The sequence below is a fragment of the Lissotriton vulgaris genome, chromosome 2_2 (assembly GCF_964263255.1).
Source record: "Lissotriton vulgaris chromosome 2_2, aLisVul1.2, whole genome shotgun sequence".
NCBI lineage: Eukaryota > Metazoa > Chordata > Amphibia > Caudata > Salamandridae > Lissotriton > Lissotriton vulgaris.
The window spans coordinates 326142048-326165556 of record NC_141688.1 but is presented as its reverse complement, the minus strand read 5'-3'; the positions used below and the strand labels follow the sequence as shown (position 1 = coordinate 326165556).

At 47.3% G+C, this 23509-nt stretch overlaps 1 protein-coding gene across 4 annotated transcripts in view; it reads right to left on the bottom strand.

Moving 5' to 3' along the window:
* PACSIN3 (protein kinase C and casein kinase substrate in neurons 3) overlaps window positions 1-23509 on the bottom strand; it is a 319761-nt gene that overhangs the window by 5698 nt on the left and 290554 nt on the right. The window lies entirely within an intron of this gene.

Genomic DNA, 23509 nt, shown 5'->3' with positions numbered 1-23509 from the left:
GCAGGAACCTGTGTACTATGGGGGCGGGGGGGGGGACACCAGACTTGCAGAGCTCTGAGGGAACACAATTACCCAAAGTGAACACCCACCCCACACACCAAAGAAAGCTGCAAGAAAAATATTTTTGTAAAAATACAAAACATCCAAATAGTCGTACCCGGTAGGTAAGCGCAAACATTACTCACCTGCAACACTACAGTTTCTCTTTAGTAACCTCACAGTATCATTAAGTTGACGCAGTGTAAACAGGCCACGAGGCGATTGGGAGGCTTGCGTCGATCAGTAATCAGTACAAGAGAAGTAGGACTATGGCCCAGAGGACGAGGCCTGCTGTAGCACATTTATTAATATGTCCACAGTGGCACCATGCTCTAGTCTGTTCAAAAGGTACAAACCCACATACGTACGGATACCTTGCATACCACCCAAGAGGTGTGCAGCGACCGGCTTACTTTTCATGGCGCAAATCGCTGAACAACCAACTTGGCAACAGCTAATGAGACAACTATTACCAGAAGTAATTTTAATGTTTTTTAAATGCCATTAAAACAGTACAAACTTGTTGAGGGTGCACATTTCACTAACGAACAAGTTACTTGCCTTCAATAATTCCTCATCTAGTAGAGACTATCTAGCCACAGATTCCTTACCGTAGAATTATCTCCAGGAGTCAGAATGAATCCAGATTTTTTTTGGGGGGAACACTATCTCTGTATGCGGCATCAATCAGTTCCGTGCGGCAGCAGCTTCGTTTGTGCCGGAAAGGACATGCGCGCAGTGCCTATATGAGTGGCACCCCAGAGCCCTGACATCTGTTTCTTTTTGCATCTTTATACACCAGGAGCGCAGAGCCACAAAGAACACAGATCACCGGTGTGGAAAACTAGGGCCTCGAAAGTGGAAAACCCTGTCCCTAGAAATCTGTTAGAGCTGGGATGATGGGAGGGTCGATAAGGAATCTGTGGCTCGATACAGTCTCTACCAGATAAGGCGTTACTGAAGGTAAGTAACTTGTTCATCTGATAGGGACTTCCAAGCGCAGATTTCTTACCTTAGTAAATACCAAAGCAATATTAGACCAAAATACACCAGAGCACACCAGATCGCTGTAACTATTATCCAAAAGTCAAAAAAGAATCAAAAGATACGATAGAGTTTTTGTCACATTGTATGTGTCAATTTGCCACAAATTAATGTCCTTTTAGTTGAAAGATAAAAAAGAATCTTGAATCCGGTTCTTCTGTTTGCTTTATTTCTCATCTCAAAACATAGAGAGCAACAGCAGCCGGCACACGTTTCGCCCCCCTGGGCTTTTTCAAGGCTGCGGAGAAATATGTACACACCATTTTTGTATACTGTGACATTCTACAGTCACAATTCAAAACAGAACATGCACATGCCCGTTGAATATATGATTTAACTTGGCTAAGAAAGATAATTATATACAACATCAGGAACATTCCTGTTAGAAAAGACACACAATGACATTACAAAGACACACTATGTGGTATCTCCAGTCCCTAGAACACAGGTTCGTTCTATATGGAAATTCCAACCGATAGAGACACCATTTGTGTCCAATTAAAAACAAATGCGAGTTGAAAAGAGAAAAACGACGCAAAGAGACAGACCCTCAACCTAAAAACTGTGTCTGTTTTTTGTCATTAATACAAGTGAAAGGTTGTGGAAGTTAGAAAGAATAATAAGTTGATTCAATTTGTGTAAAAGTCGCCATCACCAATCGATCAAATTTAAAACCATATAAGTGTAAACCATCCCGTGTCAAGCCATCCTATTCAATAACTAAACCGATCATCTCAAATCAGACCTCACCTCGAGTTTGATAAGGTAGTTTCCAGTTATTAGTTTCCTTGATTTTGAATAGTTAGCCTCCTTAATAGTTTTTTCTGAAATAAACGAAAGGTAAGAGTCCCAATACGGAGGTGGATCCGTCTATTCACCTTTCAACAGATGCAAACTCACGAGCGCATTGTTGCCGGTCATAAGTAACGGTTAATACGGCGAGACAGAGGTAAAAACAATTTCTCTAGTATCATTAATAGAATGCGCCCACACAGATTCTTACACAGGAAAACGCTAGGCGAGGTAGCCTGGCTATGATAGGAGATTATCAGGCTAACATATTCCTCGTTCTTCTTTTGGACATATGCCTACAGAGAGGATTTATAAAGGTCCGAACAAAAAGAACAAAGCGTTTTGTTTGTGGGGCGTCGCTTGGAAAGGAGACAGAACTTCCAAGGAGATAACAGTACTGCCAGTTGAACTGGCATTTCATCTTTCATATTTTTTCGGGTAAGGAGCTACGCTCTAATTCAGTGACAATAAAACAATGTTTTTCCTAAGGATTGTATATTGATTATCGCGAGCTAATGACATATGCTAGCTTGCCTCTGTTGAAAGGGGAATATTAGGATCCACCTCCTTATTGGGACTCTTACCTTTCCTTTATTTCAGAAAAAACTATAAGGAGGCTAACTATTCAAAATCAGGGAAACGAATAACTGGAAACAACTTTATCAAACTCGAGGTGAGGTCTGATTTGAGGTGGTCGGTTTAGTTATTGAATAGGATGGCTTGACACAGGATGGTTTACACTTATATGAGTTTTAATTTGATCGATTGGTGATGGCGACTTTTAAACAAAATCGAATCAATTTATTATTATTTTTACTTCCACAAACTTTCTCTTGTATGAATGACAAACAACAGACACTGGTTTTAGGTTGAGGATCAGTCTCTGTTGTTTTTCTCTTTTCAACTCATATATGTTTTTAATTGGACACAAATGGTGTGTATCCGGTGGAATTTCCATATAGAATGAACCTGTGTTCTAGGGACTGGAGATACCACATAGTGTGTCTTTGTAATGTCATTGTGTGTCTTTTCTAACAGGAATGTTCCTGATGTTGTATATAATTATCTTTCTTAGCCAAGTTAAATCATATATTCAAAGGGCATGTGCATGTTCTGTTTTGAATTGTGACTGTAGAATATCACAATATAAAAAAATAGTTTCTACATATTTCTCTGCAGCCTTGAAAAAGCCCAGGGGGGTGAAACGTGTGCCGGTTGCTGTTGCTCTCTATGTTTTGAGATGAGAAATAAAGCAAACAGAAGAACCGGATTCAAGATTCTTTTTATCTTTCAACTAAAAGGACATTGATTTGTGGCAAATTGACACATACAATCTGACAAAAACTCTATCGTATCTTTTGATTCTTTTTTGCCTTTTGGATAATAGTTAGAAAGATCTGATGTGCTCTGGTGTATTTTGGCCTAATATTGTTCTAGGCCTTTCAGTCCTAGTGTAAGCATACCCTGGTGGGTGGGTAGTGTGACACCATGGGAGCACCCTAAAGAAACGTTTGAATGCAATGATTTAGAAAAATTACCATTAATGGATGTACAGATCATAGAGCAAACCCACAAAGTTTTGGAATGAAGATACCAAAACAATACCTTCCCGGCGATGGGTCTGCAGAACAACATCACGAAAAGCCCTCAAGGACCGAACGGCCAAAGTACCCGTCCCGACAGAGCCGATTGTCCAGGCAGTAGTGTTTTGAGAACGTGTGGAGTGAGGCCCAGATTGCTGCCTGGCAGATGTGCAGGACCGGGATTCTGCATGCTTACTCAGTGGTTGTAGCCTTGGCTCTGGTGGAATGAGCACGCAGGCCCTCAGGAGGTTGCTTCTTGACCAATGCATAGCAGACGTTAATGCAGAGCATGAGCCATCTGGAGAAGGTCCGCTTCTCCAAATCCTTTCCCTTCTTTGCTCAGACATACCCCACGAAGAATTGTTTGTCCACCTGGAGCTCTCTTGTGCAGTCAAAGTAGAACAACAATGGTCTTTTTGGGCCCACTCAGTGAAGCTCTCCTTTTCCTTAGAGAGATGTGGAGAAGAGTAAAAAGTAGACGGAGTGATGGCTGGCCTACATGAAAGGGAGTGACTACTTTCGGTAGAAAGGAAGCTCTCATTCGGAGAACCAGCTTGTCTGACTAAATGTTCAAATATGGAGGCTTGGATGACAAGCCCTGAAGCTCACTAACCTTCCGGGCAGGGGTTATTGCCACTACGAAGGCCGACTTGATGGTAAGGAGCCTAAGAGGCAGTTATGCTTCGAAAGGAGCGCACATCAGGAACACAAGCATTAGATTAAGGTCCCACTGAGGCATGATGAAGGGAGAAGGAGGAAACATATGTTGCAAACCTTTCAAGAGCCTATGTACAAGAGGAGACTGGAAGAGAGATGGCTGGTCAGGCAAAGGCAGAAAGGCTGAGATAGCAGAAAGATAACCCTTCGCAGGTCCTCTGACCAAAGCCATGTTTCACAAGGGAAAGAATAAAGAAAATACCCGAGAAAGCAAAGCAGAAAAAGGGGGGTCATTCCGCTTTCCTGAACACCATGCCACAAACTTGCCCCAACAGCAGGGTTGTACAACATCACAGGCTTTGTGCGGAAGATGGAAACGCTGTCAACTGTTGCCTCTCAATCTCCTCGCAAGAAGGAAGAGTCTGGACAGGTTCAGGTTCAGGTGGAGAACCCTTTGCTCCTGCTGAGACAGACATCCTTCTGAACGGGCAGTCTGATGACCAATGGTCATGCTCAACAGGGAAACCAGACTCTCGGTGCACAAACTAGAGCCACAAGGACGACTTGAGTCCAGTCGATCCTGATCTTCTTGGAAACTCTGGGCAGGAGTGGTATGGACTAAGAGAGCAGTCACTTTCTGGTGGAGCAAAGAAAGATGTCTGTTGCAACAGGTGGAATGGGTAAAGGGGTAGTCTCCCCGGACAATCTGCAGAACCCATTGGTCTGAAGTTATAGATTGCGAGTGGGGCAGGTGGGTGCCAATGACGACAGACTCCAAGGATTTGGAAGCTGTAGCTGTCTGGAGGAGTGGTTGACTGGCCCTACCGCTGGCTATTCGACCCAACGAGTTCCGTGGGTACCACGTCCTCTGCCACATAGAGGCTGGAAAGCTTGAGTGCCGCGGAGGCTGGGATGTATAGACGCAGCTGGAAACTCCTACCGTGGCCACGAAAGGCAGATTGGTAGTGGCGAGGGGCTATGGAAACGCTCAAAGACCAGGCCATAGCCCTGCTGCCCTTCATGGCGCGCCAGCGCTGAATCCCCCTATTCTCCAAAGAGACAGGAGTCAAAGGGCAGGTCCTTAAGTGAAGCTTGGACATCCCCAGAAAAGCCAGTCATCGTCAGCCAGGCGTGGTGCTGTAAAAACACGATCATTGAAGCTGCTCTGCTCAGTGCCAATAGGATGCTGAACTTGGCTGCATCGAACACCTCAGTAACAGCTTGGGAAAGCACAGCCCGGCCCTCCTCTCAACCGTCGGCAGCACCTGCACAACCGTATACCACAGAGCATGACAGTAGTGGCCCTAAAGGCACACTAGGTTCACAGGTGACATTTCCAGGCTGGCGGAAGAAAACATCTTCCCTAAGGTGTCAAGATGCTTAGATTCCTCGTGTGGAGGTGTGGTAAGGAATGCCGCAGGATTTTGGTGGGATGTGGAGGCTTGGACCATCAAATTCTTCGGGGTAGGGTGTTTTTTGAAGAAGTTTGGGTCGAGTGGGGTGATGGCAGCGGGCAATCATCCTGTTCACACGATCCCCTGTGCTGGAATTGGACCAGAACAACTAAACAAATGCCGATACTGTACCCTCGATTTATCAAGGGCCTTTGGTTTCACACACAAAGAATTAAACTAAGTGTGAGTTTTGACAGTGTCAGTCTGAATCTCTTTTATTTTTCAAACAATTTTTTCAAAGTTTTTGTTGGTTATAATTCACCAAGAAACACAAAATATATAAGGACTGAACAATACAAAAACAATTCATAAAAATGACATTTTCATAAAATACACAATAGGTCAACCTTCCATACGTTGTTGATCAACATCAGGACTCCAATCTCACACTCTCACACTAACCATACATACACAATTCAATATTTACAACTGAATGTCACAACAAACAATTAGAATACACCCAAGAAACTTGTTTGGATGAATTGGCAATTTTTAACCATAACTGATAATTCTCTACTAAATTATGCTCTTAAGGTGTCGAAAAGCTGTCAAATTGGACCAGGTCCCACCATAACGTCTGTTAGGGGCTCAATAAAGAGGAGAAGAGGTTTCAAAGGGGTCACTCCCAGTTGAAGCAGCTGCCAAGATGTTTGTCTTGACCGCCACACAGGGTAGGCTAAGGCCCCGGACCTCACCTGGCCTTCTCAGCATCATTACAAAGGACCCTCCCTTCTCCTTAGCCATGGTAGGGGAAGAAAGCGTGCCAGTATCAGGAGAGGTGGCCAGTCCACTGGGGTCTGCCGAATCTTCCCACCAGTCTGTGTTTGAGTCAAGAGGCTGGTGTTAAGGGTCCAACAACCCTTCCCATATCTCTCAGAGTCCTAGCCTATGAGACTAAGCGTCTGGCTCCGGGCTGGGAGGCATGGCTCCAGTCGACTCCGGAGTCGTCATCTAGCGACGCCCATCAAGCCGCCTTTAGGGGATCAGAATGGGGGTGGTGCTGCCAGTGCGTACCGACATGGAGAAGATTGAGGTGGTACGACCGGCATGGTCCAGATCCATTCCTTGATCCAAGGGGACCATCACGGTCGTTGGCGTGGACCCAGTAGGGGCCCCTCCCAAACCCATGGGGTCCAAAGGCACACCAGCGGGAGCGAGACGCTCAAATATGAAGCTCATGGCCTCAAAGCTCATGACGTTTAGCCGGAGTCGCTCTGCATCCTATAAATGCTGGGATGCATAGAGCAGACCCGGGTGCTGGCTCAACGCAGAGCAAGTCCTTGAATGTCGATGCTCCAATGTGGACTGAGCTGAAGTTGAATAGGAAGAAGTTGAAGAGGTGTTTTTGTGGTGGGACTTATCCAAGAGACCTGATGACCTCCTGTGTGGCAAAGATTCTGGGCTCTGCAACCAATCCCAGGACTTCCTCTCAACCAGGCTCTAGACTGTCATGGCACCATGCGTCGAGCCACCAGGCACTTGAGGGGCCGCTCCCTCAAGGGCCTTAGGGTTCATGGCACAGCAGTTGATGCAGGTCTTAACATCGTGTTCGCTCAGAAGGCACCGAAGGCAAACAAGATGCGGGTCGGTCACCGACATTGGTCGGTGACAGGCACCACAAAGCTTGAAGCGGCCTCCTACGGGACATTCCTACCGCACCAGGAGAAAAAACACTCAAAAAACGTTCGACATAAGTGGAAAAAAGCTCAGTCTAAAAGTGATTGAAGTGGTAGCTCTTTCTTCAGATATGGGCTTACTGGCGTGGAAAGAAAACAACAGGCATCGGGGCGCTGAGGTGGCTCCTATATAGGCACAGCATACGGGACAAAGTGCGCAAACTACGCCCAACTACTCCAAGCAAATCAATGCCACGTACAGGTATGCTGGGGTACTGCTCAAGAAAAAATTCTGAATCCAGTCTGATGCCTGGAAACAATTCTAAGGTAAAGAATCTGAAACTAGAAGTCTATCAGATACTTTAAGCAAAAGCTAAACTTTAAAGCAAGTAGCCTGTAAGCAAGAAACCTAAGCGTGCAGTCAAACACAATCTCAAGGGCAATTGTAGCCTGGTCATAATTATTTACTTCCCAAATTTACATAAGTATAACCGCATGGGTAAGAAAGCTTCATGCAGGCTGAGCATTCTCCATGCTTCCCACGTGTTCTACAGGACATGTAAAGAAAAGAAGTTATGCATCAAACCTCCCAATGAATCCTGCACAATTGAGGCTGTGAGAAAGGATGAGGGGCATAATGAAGTGATTTGATGGTGGGTATTGAGATAAATACCCAAGATCACACAATATGGTGGGATAACAAGCACTGCCCTAGAGGATAAGTAGAAAGGAAAATGCTACTTACCAGTATGCATCTGTTCTTGGCATGTAGAGCTGCAGAGTTACACACTGTGCATAGATCGCCACCTAGTGGTGGGCCCGGATGTTTGCAGTTCGTTGTTGTCCTGAAAAGTTCTTTGGAAGTCACGAGTTAGGTGAATCCTCCTTTGGACCACATTGCGCATGGGCATCGGCTCCATCCCCAGATTGTTTTTCGCCATTAGGGAGATGATGGAGCTTTGCACGTACAGGAAGGATGCCCATGTAATTTGTATCTAATTAAGATAATACTGGAACAGACAAGGGTAGCCCTGGAGGAGGGTGGGTGTGTAGAACTCTGCAGCTCTACATGCCAAGAACAGATGCATACTGGTAAGTAGCATGTTCGGTTCGAGGAATATGAGCTGCAGATTACACACTATGCATAGATTGTAAAGCGGTACTCACTCTTAGCGGCGACCACCCCTATCTGTTGCAGTAGTTTGGAATAATGTTTTGAGAACAGCTTGATCACTTACATTGTACTAAACTATCTGTGTACAAGACTTATGCTGACTCTCAGGAATATAAGCAAAAACAGCCGTATTTAGAATATACTCTCACACACGGCGCAAGGCGCGCAATCATGATGTTGCGTTTGGGTATACTTCCCGTATTAACCTTTACCTCCTCTTGGAGACTAGACAATTTTTCGCTATGTACCCTTTGTCAGGGGGGCAAACAGAATCTTGAGCACCTTCTTTTTATATGCCCAAACAACAAAGTCGTAAATGCAAGGTTAACATGTCTTGAGCCCATCTATCGGTCCTGTAAGATTGTCAATACAAAAGATTTTTTACCTTTATGTAAAATGCCACCTAATGAATATGTTTGCTATAGAATTTTTAAGTTTTTGAAAATTTCACTGAAAATGTATTAATTTGTATGAAAAACCAAATGTATATTTTAATCAAATTTGTGGTCCTCAAAAGAGTACCGAAACAAAAGAATTTTTTTTTTGACTTTTGACTTTGAGAACAGCCTGGCCCACATTAGCTTGTTGTTTTCTTTGCACATCTACACAATAGTGTTTTGTGAATGTGTGCGGTGTAGACCATGTAGCTGCTCTGCAGATGTCGTCTCAGGGAATGTTCCCTTCAAAATACCATTGAAGCCCCTATCTTTCTGGTAGAGTGGGCTTTAGGAGGAACAGATAGCGTACGTTTAGTTTTGTGGTAGCAAATCTGTATGCATTTGACAATCCATCTAGCTATCCCAGATTTTGAAATGGGGTTACACTTGTGTGGTGGTGAGAAAGACACAAAAAGTTGTTTTGTCTTACGAAAAGGTTGCATTCTTTCTATGAAGCATAGCAATGCTCTTTTGACATCTAATGTGTGAAGAGCTCTTTCTGCTACTGACTGCGGTTGCGAGAAGAAAACGGGCAGTTCCACAGATTGATTGAGATGGAAGGGAGATAGGACTTTAGGAATTTCGGATTCGAACGCAGATCGACCTTATTCTGATGCATTTGCAAGAAGGGTTCTTGAATGGTTAATGCTTGTAGTTCACTAACTCTCCGCAGAGAAGTAATAGCTACTAGGAACGCAGCCTTCCATGTTAAAAATTGTAATTCACATCTGTGTAAAGGTTCAAAGGGAGGTCCCATTAGCCAAGGGTGAACAATGTTTAAATTCCACACAGGCAAAGGTGGTACTCTGGGAGGAATTATTCTTTAAAGGCCTTCCATAGAGGATTTAATGGCAGGCACTCTGAACAGAGATAGATGCTGTCTGTTTTGCAGATTGTTGTAGTGACAATATATTCCAAATCATTTCCACTTAGCGGCATAACATGCTCTAGAGGTTGGACGTCTAGCTTCTTTTATGACATTCATGCAGTCTGGAGGAAGGTTCAGATATCCGAACTCTAGGACTTCAGGAGCCAGATCGCAAGGTTGAGCTGAGCTGGGTCCGGGTGCCTGATCTCTCCACGGTTCGGTGTTAAAAGGTGTGGAGATAGGTGCAGTTTTTGGTGCGGTACCACAGACAGATGTAGCAGTGTGGTGTACCACGGCTGTCTGGCCCACGTTGGAGCAACTAGGATGAGGGTCAGAGAATGCTGCTGTAGTTTGCGTACTACTAGTGGCATGAGTGGTAGAGGTGGAAAAGCGTACGCAAATTTATTTGACCAGTTCATCCATATCGCATTGCCTTTGGACAGTGGGTGTGGATATCTGGCGGCGAAGTTTGGGCATTTGGCGTTTTCGTGGGTGGCAAATTAGTCTGTCTAAGGTTGTCCCCACATCTGAAAGAATGGCTGAATAACTTGCATATGAAGTTCCCACTCGTGGGTCTGTTGCGTTTGACGACTTAACAGATCCGCTATAGTATTTTGTACTCCCGGAACATGCTGGGCTAGGAGGAATATGTTTTGAGGTATAGCCCACCTCCTTATGTCCTGTGCTAGTTGAGATAGTTGCAGGGTGTGCGTGCCTCCTTGCTTCTGTATGCAATACATTGCTGTCATGTTGTCTGTGCGGACTAACACAGCTTTATTTGCTACTTGCTTCTGGAAAGCTTTTAGTGCTAGGAATATTGCTAGTAACTCCAGAAGATAGATATGGAGTAATTTTTGTTGCGGTGTCACCTGCCTTGCATGGTGTGTTGCAGCAGGTGGGCTCCCCAGCCGGAGAGCGATGCGTCCGCAGTTAAGATTATCTGTGGAACTGCCTCTAGGAACGGTCGTCCCTTGGAAAGGTTTTTGGTGTTCCACCACTGCAGAGAGCGATGAGTTCAACCGTCTACCAACACTAGGTCGGTTAAGTGACTTTGAGCCTGGTTCCGTTGATGTGATAAGCACTCTTGTAGCGGACACATTTGAAGTCTTGCATGGGGTACTAGGAAGATGCAAGAGGCCCTCATCCCTATGAGTTGCATGAACACTCGTGCTGGGAGGGAGTGTTGTAGCTGAAACTTTGTTAGGAGAGTTTGCATGCTGGCTATCCTTGCTGGAGTGGGATAAGCTAGTGCTGTTGAGGTGTTTATTGTGGCACTTTGGTACTGTTGTAAGTTGGATGGCTGCAGATGAGGCTTGATGTGGTTTATTGTGAACCCCATGTTGTGGAGCAGTTGAATGGTGGCATGAGTGCGTTTTACGCACTGATTGTGTGAGCTGGCTTTTATGAGCCAGTCGTCGAGGTACGGGAAGACATGGATGTTTTGTCTTCGTAGATGCGCTGCCACTACTGCCAAGCACTTGGTGAACACCCTTGGTGCTGTTGTGACTCCGAATGGGAGTACTTTGAATCGGTAGTGCTGCCCGTCTATTACAAATCTGAGATACTTCCTGTGAGCCTTGTGAATGGGAATGTGGAAGTATGCGTCCTTGAGGTCTAGAGTAGCCAGGAAGTCTTATTGCGATAGGAGTGGAAGGACTTGTTGGAGTGTGACCATGTGAAAATGATCCGACTGTATGTATATGTTTAGCGGTCTGAGGTCTAAATAGGCCTTAGAGAGCCGCCCTTCTTTGGAATCTGAAAATATAGAGAGTAAACCCCCTTGTTTTGTTGGTGTAGAGAAACTGGTTCTATTGTACTTTTTTCTAGCAGGGATACTACTTCTTGCTTTAACAGTGATAGATGTTCTTGTGACATTAGACTCTGTTTGGGTGTTATGTTTGGGGGATGAGGGGGGTAGATGTTAGTTCTAGACAGTAACCTGACTGAATAATTTGTTGCACCCACCTGTCTGATGTGATGTTGATCCAGGCAGGAAGGAAATGTTGAAGTCTTCCCCCACAGGAGTGGAATGTTGGGGGGGGGGGGGGAGGGGAGGAAAGACATTGGGTAGGGGTGGAGGCAGAGCGGAAGTTGTTGTTTTTGCCTCTGCCTTTGTTGTTGTTACACCTGTAACCCCCTCTCTGGTAGCCCTTAGTGAATGTGGATTGACCAAGGGTTTTGTAGGAAGTAGAGGGACTTCCTGAGGAGTAGCCTCCTGTGTTGCCTCTGTATGATGAGTGACAAAAGGAACGCCTGGAAGCTTGCTGCTGCAAGGCTCCATCGATTTAGCTGTGTCCATGTCTTTTTTCATTTTATAAAGGCACGTCAACATTTGGGCCAAATAACTGTGTTTCATCAAATGGCTGATTAAGAATGGAGTTTTGTACCTCAGGTTTAAAACCTGAAATACGTAGCCAGGCATGTCTACGTAGTAAGGTGCTGGTGTCGATTGCCCATGAGGCGGTATCTGCAGCGTCCAGGGCACAATGAATGGAAGTATTAGTGATATGTTTACCTTCCTGTATAAGTTCCTTAGCTCTGTTTTTGTATTGGTCTGGTAGGGGCTGCATTATGGACTCTAGTTCATCGTAATGTGCCCCGTCATATCTTGCCAGCAACGCTTGGGTGTTGGCAATGCGCCAGTTGTTAGCTGCTTGTGCCGCTGTTCGCTTGCCGGAGGCGTCAAGGAGCTTAGATTCTTTGTCTGGTGGTGAGGCTTCACCTGTTTGGGAATTAGCATGTTTACGTGCATTGGACACCACTAAAGAATCCAATTGTGCCGGGCCTTTAATATAAACTGGGTCTGCAGAGGCAGCTTTATATTTGTTCTCAGTGCGAGGATTGAGGACCTTAGCCCTGGCAGGATCCTTAAAAACCTCTGTTGAGTGCTTGATGACACCCTTAAGCATTGGTAAAATGGCAGTAGACCTTTGTGTGTTATCAAAAGTGTCTAATAGGAAGTCTTCCTCCACTGCATCTGTGTGTAAGTCCACCCCATGATATCGTGCAGCCCTTTGGACTAGTAGGTTAAAACCTATAGTGTCCTCTGGTGGGGAAGGTCTGGAAGGGTATACATCAACTTGTGGGATGTAAGGCACATCAGGGGTGTTGTAATCATCCCATGGATTAGGTGACTGAGGGGGACTATTGGTGCCTGCTGGGTCGTGTGCACCCACACCTATGTCGTCAGAATCTGTGTCTACATCATCATCTGGATTAGAAGATGGTGTAGGTGAATGATGTGGTGGTGGAGGTGTAGGAGAAGGAACAATATGAGGAGTTGGTGGGGAAGGGACCCTTAATGGAGAGGTTGCAATGTCCTTCTTTGGAGGGGGAGGAGGTGCTGGTGTCTCAAGTGGTCTCTTCTTGGAGCGGAGAGTCAATTGTCCGGTTTTAGGATCCGTAACAAGAGTTTTCTGATTGGGATCTGGTGTAAAAAGTTCTTCTGAGTGGGGTAAATCCTTCGGCGAAGTTTTCAGCTTCGTAGGTTTTTTCGGCATGGACTCGGTAGCTGGTGTTGAGTCTTTTGGCTTATGAGTGTGCCCTTTTGCAATGTCTTTAACCGGAACGTGTTTTTTTCGGTACCCGGTGTTTTTTCGGCTCCGATGCGTGTGAATCTGGCACTTTTGGCAGTTTTTTACTCGGCTCAGAGTGTGCTTAGGTGTCGGAGCAACTGTCGGCGTAGTTGAGGAAGATGGCTTCTTCTTCGGTGTCAGTATAGGATTGGCACCGGGAATAGGCTGGCTCGAGCCGCCTGAAGGCTTAGTGGGCTTCTTTGATGGGCCCGAAGGCCAGGCGTGGGAAGCAGTGTCTCGGTGTGCACCCGGGCCCAAAGGTGAGGGTCTGACCAAAGCCTTTTTTGAGGGTGTCGAGGAAGAGTAGGGGTCGACGGTCTTACTTACGACCCATTGAGCTGGAGTGATGTCCTCGACGTCGGAGTCTTCGGCATCTGAGGATCCAATACTCTCTTCGGCTTGCTGGTGTTCTGGCACGTCGACGCTCTCTTCGAAGATGTCATCTGGGATCGAAGCTGACGAGCGAGCCATAGTTCTCCGGGCTCGTCGGTCCCGAATGGTTTTCTTGAAGCGGAATGAGGCACACGCCAGTCATTGGCCTCGTGCTCCGCTGAAAGTCAAAGGTTGCACACCTCATGTAGATCGGTGTGGGGAAACTTCTACCCTTATTGAGGACACTTCTGGAATGGCGTTCTTTCCATGAGCCAGAAAGTAAGGCCTAGGTAGGCCAGAAGGCCTTTGTCGACGACCGGAATCGAAGACTTCGAAGTGATAGAGAATTGCGCCGATGTAGCGCGATCGAAACAATATTGTTGAACTGGGTGAGGATTGCGCGCCAAAGGAAAATCGGTTCAAAACTGGAGCGCAGGAAACACATCCGAGCCCGGTGCAGAAAAAACAATCTGGGGATGGAGCCGATGCCCATGCGCAATGTGGTCCAAAGGAGGAGTCACCTATCTTGTGAATTCCAAAGAACTTTTCAGTACAACAACAAACTGCAAACACCCAGGCCCAACACTAGGTGGCGACCTATGCATAGTGTGCACTCTGCAGCTCATATGCCTCGAACAGAAGTTTCTGTTGGAAGGTGCAGCCAGTGCGGTAAGCTTTCCAAAGAGACTCCTAGTATTTCCCACGGAGAGACTGCAGGTATACGGTCGCCAGGTTAAAGGAGTGCGGGTAGAAGATATTTTTTTCTGCTGGATTGGGTAGAAAGTTCCAGCACCAGCCAGTGTGAAGTGCACAAGGACCATCATTTGCTCTGAGTAGCCTGAAACCCACAAGGGCCAACAACGGCCCTGTGTGGGGCCTGAAGAGCGCACAGTCCAACAACTGCATTGAGCGGTTCATGCAAGGGCTTTTGGAGCAGGAGAAGCAGTTGGTGTAGAACAACTTTTGAACCAACTGCTCACATGCCACCAAACATGGAAGGACTGAGCTCAAAAGCACTGGTCTGCTCTCTGTATTGGTCGCACATCACATACAGCCTTCCACTCGGCACAACGCTCTCTCCATAGTCACTTTGCACACACCTCGACATGCAGGGGTTGTACTCAGCCAGAAGGCGATGCGCTTTGATACTACGCCAATGGTTTAGATCTATTTATTAACAAATTATAAGGAACACAACATTCAGGGAATAAAGTAAATATGGCACATTTATACTCTACGATGGAGAACCTTTCACAGATTTTACTAATGCTTGGCCAAACCCCACAGACTCATGAGGGCCCAACAGAGAAAAGGAGGAGGGGGCAGGAAAGAGACGAGGAGACAATCACCTATGCCTGAACAGAGTACACTCTGGCCTCCAGCCCCAGTGAGGAGAAGGGAAGACCTTCTTTATGCTCTCAGTGCTTCTGCCCGAAGGCATTCACACCCCCATCCCCAGCCGAATCAAAGTTTTGTCAGACTCTGGGTGTGGGCGAATGGAAAGGATGCTTACCTGTAACAAAGTGCCTGTTGCTAGTAGTGTTGTAGATTCCCACGCTCAAATCATGTATTTTCACCCCAAATTCCACCATAAGCCTCAGCAAGAAGACCACTGACCCATCTGCCTCCCCTTGGCCACCATCAGGGGCCCACCTAAATGTTTCTCATCTCTGTAGACTATGGTGAAAGTTTAACTGCAGAACACATCTCTTGCTTGGACCCGGCCGGAGCTTCAGCATCCACCGGCACCCAGGCCAGCTCATTCCCAATCATGTGGCGGCGATGGGTAAAGGGCTCCCCCCAAATACCTGAAAGTGTTCCCGCTCGCAAGTAGTCAAGAGTCCCAATCTTTAGCTGGCTCAAGTTTAAAAACCTTCTTCCGCATCACAGCCCCCATTGTAGTCGTTCAGCTCTCTGAGGTACAGACATAGTACATACTGCACCCACACATTGTTCCACGTGCCTTATTCAGTCACTGCCCTGGTAATGCAGCCGCGCATTATCTTCCAGCTTCCTCTTGTGGCCTGGCACTTTCTACAACACCAGAACTTCTAATGCCTACCCTGCCTGAACACTAAATTCTGGCCGGTTTGGGAAGTGCCACCACCACGTTTGTCCACACGCGTTTCGCTCCAGTTCCACTCCTTGGCCCAGTCAGCTCAGCCCCCACGTTGGTCCTCCACCTACATCACTGCAGCTCTGAATCTTGCTGGTTTTCGCTGCCTTGCCAGCTTGTACTGAATCTTTTGATTATTTATGAATTTCCATCAATACACTGAGGATCTGGAACAGCATCCCGAGATCCATCAGGACCGCCCAAACGCTGCTCCAAGTCAGGCAAGAGTGAAAGACGCACCTCTCGAGAAGAACATGACATCATGATGCATCAACATCCACGAACCAGATTCCTCTCCCATCACTTCATGAATGGACGCTCGTCTTTGACCATGTACAGGGCTCCACTGCCTTTAGGCTAGTTCCTCGCTATAGAAATAGAGCACTCATACATCTCAGAAACATCTTATTGTCCCTTCTGTGTTCCAGTCTGCGGTTTAAAAAACTCTTCCGCGAGCTGTTCTCATTTCACGGGTCTGTGAAAGACAACAGAGACCAAGTCACTGCTTCAAAAAGTGACCTGCAGATATGCGAAGGCTGCAGGCCAAAAGTGTTCACCCAGCATCAGCTGCAGGCCTCTGGCACATACTGCACCGGCACGTTGCTCAAGGTGCCATATGCAGTCACTGCCCTGGTAACGTAGCCACGCGTTATCTTCCAGCCTCCTCTTGTGGCCTGGCACTTTCAACAACAGCAGCACTTCTAATGCCTACCCTCCACACTAAATTCTGGCCGGTTTGGGAAGTGCCACCACCACGTTTGTCCACACGCGTCTGCCCCACTTGGGTAAATGTGGGAGAAGGGTTGTCCCCAAAAATAGTCTCACCAGAATAGAGCCCAGGTTTCAGACACGGTGGCGGCTCTGCATATCCCCATAGAGGTACTCTGCTTAGGAGAGATATGGTGAACTAAGAAGCGGGCCACATATCAGGATCTCTTAGAGTGTGCAGCCAACTTCGGCTCTGTCCAGGGCACCCAGCCTGTTATATATAACTCTTGTCATCCTTATAAGATGCTTTTCAAAGGATGCTGTATGATCTACAAGGCCTTAAGGTCAAACAAACCACCTAACCAGCCACTGAGCTTAGCGTTTTCAACAACTACACACCAACGCACAGGTCATGCTTGAAATTCCAAAAGACTATTGAAAAACGCACAAGGAAGCAGGACTTGTCCCACACTCTGAAGATGGAAATGATCTTACCACACACCTCTAATGCGAGCCAACTCTTCTGCAATCAAGAAAGAGTCACAAGACACCACATGGGCACGTTCCTTCAACCCAAGACTTAATGAGTCACCTTGCCTCAACTGTGACCAACATAACAACTTGCATGCCCATTTCTCTGCACTCGCAGATTCTCACCAGTCCCACAAATGCCCATTTTCAAGTAGCTGTTCACAAGGCCCTTCTTCTTCTGGGCACCTCCGTTCTGGTAGGCAACGCAGCACACCCCTCTCTTTGAGGAGGAAATGAAGTACCATCAGAGGCTGCTTGCACTGGGTCAACAAGAGATGAGGGTAGAGAGCTACGGGCGCGTGAAGCACCATCTTGAGAAGGTCCCACAATCCCAGGACTGTTAGATGAACCCTGTGACCCGTCCTTCCAGTCAGGACGGCACGGATTCACAGGGAATGAACTACAGAAGGAGTCAAGTGGTGGAGTCCCCAATACGTGCATTCACACGCTCTCAAAGCACAGACAGGGTACCAGGTTGGTGAAACACATCCATGATTGGCTAGCATCTTTTGTCCGAAGATAGGTTTATGACCCCACTTTGAGTGAGAGCAGATGACACCATCTCAACCTGGGGTATGTGGTGACTGGCGGTGTCGGCAAGGTGCCTATTGTCGAGGGGCGTGGGCCACAGACCCCTATCAAAGGCTGGTTCTCCCTTGTAAATGGATGGTTCTAGGTCAGGATATTTAGGCCTCATCTGTTTTCCTGGAACTAAGTAGTAGACAACAGAAACTTCAATAAACACTACAATACACAGCATGTCTGCGACATGTATGACAGTGGCCTGTTGTATGACTGCAGCTGTGCACGTTATGAACAGAGAGGTCAGAGCGGAGGTCCACAGGAACCCATAACTCTTTGTCACCCAAGATGGCATTTCTCTTAGTGATCACCTGGTGATGTCTATTTCAGAAATCTTCCTCTTCTCCTTGAACCCTGTTAGCCCGGTAGGAGGGGGGGATCTCCAGCAGATTACCTTTGTTTCTGAATAGGTTTCCCCTCCCTGTGTGCAATTCACGTGAAGCGACGGTCGCTGACGGTGAGAAAACAGCAATTCTTTATTCGAAGGCTGAAGCTCACCACACCTGCGCCAGTCAGAACTGGGCTCAGACTGGGCTGCAGGTCAAGCAGTCTGAGACATGAGGCCGGCAACAGCCATCAGCGGCTCCCAAAGGCCTGGGTGAGCCTTTAAACTCAAAATAAGTTCTGCGAGTTCCTCATAACCAGCAGAGGAATAGAAGTGCTGGCCCCTCAGTCAGCACGGAGTGCACAAGAAACATCCCCAGCAAGGGGTCCACCTCCACTGCCCGAATGATGCTCGTTGTTGTGGTATTTACAGACCAGACCTACGGACAGCTGAAGCAGTGACCTAGACTCAAGAGCCAGTGGCGGCTAGTGTCACGCTGGACTACGGAGGATGGCGCCGGAGCCCTGCGGTGACTCGACTGTTGTGAACCTCTCGGACAGCAAGTGGGTCCTGGCACAGGCACCTAAACCCTCCAGGCACCTCTGTGGGTCCTACCGTGGGAACGGATACACAAAGTGCCCCAAAATCAAAAATGGGAGACCACTCAAGCCCCAACTAGTCTAAGGCCACCAGTAAACTGGTCTGTGTCCTCAGTAGACAACAGAACACCAACGGCATCGCTGGGACCACCTAAAACATCTAGCGGGTGGTGATTGTGTTTGGGTGGTGAACTTTTTGGATTCGCTACATTTCAAAGACGGGGAGGAGGGTCTATTCCAGTATTGGGACTGTACAAGTTGAAACGATTATTCTCAGCACCCATTGGGTAGCATGGTGATGCATAAAAGTATAGCCAGGGTATATGATGTGAACAGAGAGGTAAAGGCTTCAGTAGAGAACAGAACGCCTCTAGACCATACCCCGTAGGCGGACAATAGGGGGTCACCATAAACTCAAAATGGAGAGCCTAGCGGAAGGCAGCTATGAAGATGCTTGAAACCTCGACCGAAGAGGTGCTAGGCAATCCATATCTGATGTCCGTTGAGGTACTTGTTAGCAGAGAACTTTTCTTTTTTTGCTAAAGTACAGCATTGTCTGGATCCGATGTTCTGGACAGTTCTTTACTGTGCAATACTAAACCAGAGCTTTTACCCCATTCCATCTCCTGGAGTAAGCCTCGACTGCTCCTCCTTGCCGCCCTCACAGAGAATCAAGGGAGTGACGTGGTTGGAGGTGGAGTGTATTCGCACTGCAGCTCCAGACCACCAGTGGCGACCACCACACAGAACACTGCCCAGTAACAAAGAACCACCCCAGGCCTCGAAAGGAAACCAAAGAGTCAATCCGCAGATCCCTGTCCAGCAACATACTTGCTCAATAACATTTAAAAAGTGTGTTGCAGGTTTTTGCTAAATTATGCAACCACCGTTAATGAAATAAAAACAGAAAACATCTTACAATTCAAGAAATTTACTCTGAGTAACAAGGTCACAAAATGTTCTTAAGTGACGTCCTGCAATTTCGCATATTTGCTGTCCGTAGAGACAGGAGCTTGGCAGTCATGCACTCCCGAATCAGAGTCCACTTGTAAAAGATGTTTACTTAGCCTGTCTGCCTGTAGTCCACATTCAGCAGGTTACAAAACTTGCCAAAGTGTCATTCTATCTAAACAAAGATTTGTTATAACATCAGGTGATGAGTCTGCTGCAAACTATTCGATATTACTGTTTAAAACTTTGAAAGCGGACGTGCGCTGGTTGCCTGTCTGATGCAGAATACTCTTCAAAGCTCTGGTCCTGCTTTCAAAGCTCTGCACGGCATGGGGGCGCAGTACATCCATAGAAGAGTCTCATACTATGTACCTGGTAGATCCCTTAGGTCAGCACACCAACACCTAATGGTTACTCCTAGGTGTTTCAAAGCCGCTGCAGCGGTCCTTCATTTCAGGTGTTGTTGGCTAGTCTCTGGAACAAGCTCCCACTCCCGCTTGGGCAGGCCACAAACATACTGGTTTTCAGGAAACAACTGAAAACATGGATGTTCCAACAAGCGGGATAATTACCTCGCACCCTGGGTTTGATGTTCCCCCTTCCTCCATTTTGGCCTCTAGCGCTGGGATACTCAGCAGAGTAGCTGTGCACTTTATAAGTCCTTGCTAACATAATATTACATGTGTAAAATAAACATGAACTCCAAGTTGACGTATTTTCATCTTGCTGGTTTAGACCGGTTACCTCTCAGATTTTGGGATGGCCCCACTGGATTTTTGCAATGTAGGCTAAGAGTCAGTGGTCAATCTTATAATAAGCCCCTTGAACTGACTAATGGATTGGAGACCCCCTTTCGCACCAGGTTATCACAAGAGGTCCTGCTAGACTGCAGAGCATACACTGTTCTGGTGAGAGTTGATATGGCGATGCAATGAGCCGAGACTTCTTTCGGTTTCGGTGCCGAGGGAGCTGGTGGGATCGGCACGTGTGGCTTGCTCACGCGCCGATAGGAAGGAGTGTTCAGCCGGGCTGATCGGGTTTTTCTTCCGAGGGAACACTCTCCCATCTGAAGTCTGATAAACAGAGCTGATCCGCTGTGAGCAGGTATGTGGTCACATGTCACCAAGAAGCTCCAGAGGCAAACTAGCTCTTGCGTGTTCTCATAGTGTAGCGCATAGAAGTAGCTTTAGGATGAAGGCTGCTAGAAACATCCTAAACATATTAGAAGAGCTACTGTATTCTCGCTGCTATCAACATGCTAAGCGCGGTTTCAATTATACTGTGCGGTCATTATTCGTTTACTAAGCAACAGGATGAAACGGTTGAAATAAACACTTAAATATATACTATCTTTTCTTAGTGCAAGGCTTGCGTGTGCTCTTCTAAGAACAGATTTCCACGGCGTCCCTGAACCTCTTAAGGGACTGTTAGTATCCCAGAAAGCACCAACGCCACACCAGCAGGAACGCTCATCCTTCTGAAAAGGTACCTCTTCTCTACTTCCGGGTCCTCTCGCTTTGCTCTTTAGTGCTGGGATGTGGTGCTCAGGGCAGCTGAGCCCTCTACAAATGTTGTGTTCATCCATTTATGAGGGAGGGATGAGGTGCTGCTTGGATCATCCAAGTAGAGTTCATGGGTGGCGGGAAACATGCTACGACCTGAAGACAGGTGTCGGCATCCTGTATGACCTGCGACTGCTGCAGGAGGTGTGACTCAGGTGCCCCAGGCCAACCAAAGCGCCTGTATGAGCTGCGACTGCTGCAGGAGGTATGAACCAGGTGCCAAAGGCCAACCGAAGCACCCCGTATGAGCTGCGACTGCTGCATGAGGTATGACCCAGGTGTGTAGGACTAACAAAACCGCCCCTATGAGCTGCGACTGCTGCATGAGGTATGACCCAGGTGCGTAAGGCTAACAAAAGCACCCGTATGAGCTGCGACTGCTGCATGAGATATGACCGAGGTGCGTAAGGCTAACAAAATCACCCGTATGAGCTGCGACATGTGCAGGAGGAATGATCCAGGTGCGTAAGGCTATCAAAAGCACCCGTATGAGCTGCGACTGCTTCATGAGGTATGACCCAGGTGTGTAAGGCTAACAAAAGCACCCGTATGAGCTGCGACTGCTGCATGAGGTATGACCCAGGTGCCAAAGGCCAACCAAAGCCCCCGTATGAGCTGCGACTGCTGCATGAGGTATGACCCAGGTGTGTAAGGCTAACAAAAGCACCCGTATGAGCTGCGACTGTTCCATGAGGTATGATCCAGGTGCGTAAGGCTAACAAAACCGCCCGTATGAGCTGCGACTGCTCCATGAGGTATGACCCAGGTGCATAAGGCTAACAAAACCGCCCGTATGAGCTGCGACTGCTGCATGAGGTATGACCCAGGTGCGTAAGGCTAACAAAAGCGCCCATATGAGCTGCAACTGCTGCATGAGGTATGACCCAGGTGCATAAGGCTAACAAAAGTCCCCGTATGAGCTGCGACTGCTGCATGAGGTATGACCCAGGTGCATAAGGCGTACAAAAGCACCCGTATGAGCTGGGACTGCTGCATGAGGTATGACCCAGGTGCATAAGGCTAACAAAAGCGCCCGTATGAGCTGCGACTGCTGCATGAGGTATGACCCAGGTGCATAAGGCTAACAAAAACGCCCGTATGAGCTGCGACTGCTGCATGAGGTATGACCCAGGTGCATAAGGCTAACAAAAGCACCCGTATGAGCTGAGACTGCTTTATGAGGTATGACCCAGGTGCGTAAGGCTAACAAAAGCGCCCATATGAGCTGCAACTGCTGCATGAGGTATGACCGAGGTGCATAAGGCTAACAAAAGCACCCATATGAGCTGAGACTGCTTCATGAGGTATGACCCAGGTGCGTAAGGCTAACAAAAGCGCCCGTATGAGCTGCAATTGCTGCATGAGGTATTTCCCAAGTGCGTAAGACTAACAAGAGCGCCCAGTATGAGCTGCGACTGCTGCATGAGGTATGACCCAGGTGCGTAAGGCTAACAAAAGTACCCGCATAAGCTGCGATTGCTGCATGAGGTATTTCCCAAGTGCGTAAGGCTAACAAAAGCACCCGTATGAGCTGAAACCTCTGTATGAGGTATGACCCAGGTGCTCAAGGTGGCAGTGACATTCGCGAAACAGAGGAGTCATCGCTGCAGCACAGGATCGTAGCGTCGGCTCACACTCAGTCTGCACTGCATTCGATGATGCAAGAATTGCCACATCTGGAGTCCTCTCCATGCCACCACTTATGGATCCACGCAGTGTCAGTAGCGCATCACACGAGGAGGACTTCAGAGACTGCACATTTCACAAACAAACAAATAAATTCACGTACCTGACCAGCACTTTCTTGGTCTGCTGCAGACACCCCAATGATCCCTGCCTCCGTACTCCCCCAAAGTCCACTCACAAACGGTCACGGATATTGTTATGAAGGCTGTTAGTGTTAAGAAGCTTTCTGCCTCCAATGTGGGCTGCATGCAGGCTCTAGTGCAAGGAATCTCACGTCACATCAAACCAACTGCAAACTGTTAGAAGAGGAAAACCTAATGTCATTCATCTGTTATCAGGGGGTGAGGAGCAGCCAAGTGAAGGGATGGGCTTCCCTTTTGTCTCGTCTGGGCTTCACCATTGTCTCTCTATCTTTGGATCATGTTTGTAAACCATTGCATCATCGCAGTATCCCTGACTTTGCGACCCTTGGCTGTTTGGTGTTCCTGAACTGGTTTCGCGTACAGAAAGATCACCGACACATGGATCTGTGGAGGACCTATGGACAGAGAATGTTGGAATATTGAACTAATGTTTAGGTTATTAAATATGTAGTCCTGATGACATCTGAACGGCGTAAAGTGACTGTGACCAAACGTCTTAGCTCGCCGGAATTTGTTATTTGTGGAGCAACCACTAAAATACGATACATGCAGAGCCAGAACATGACCCCGCTTGATGGAGCTCCTCGTGCCTCGGATATGCGTGGAATGGTCTTGATGCAATCCAGCATTTACAATGAGCTCAACTCATGAGGCTCATCTCAACAGATTCAATACACTCCTCACGGTCAGCGACT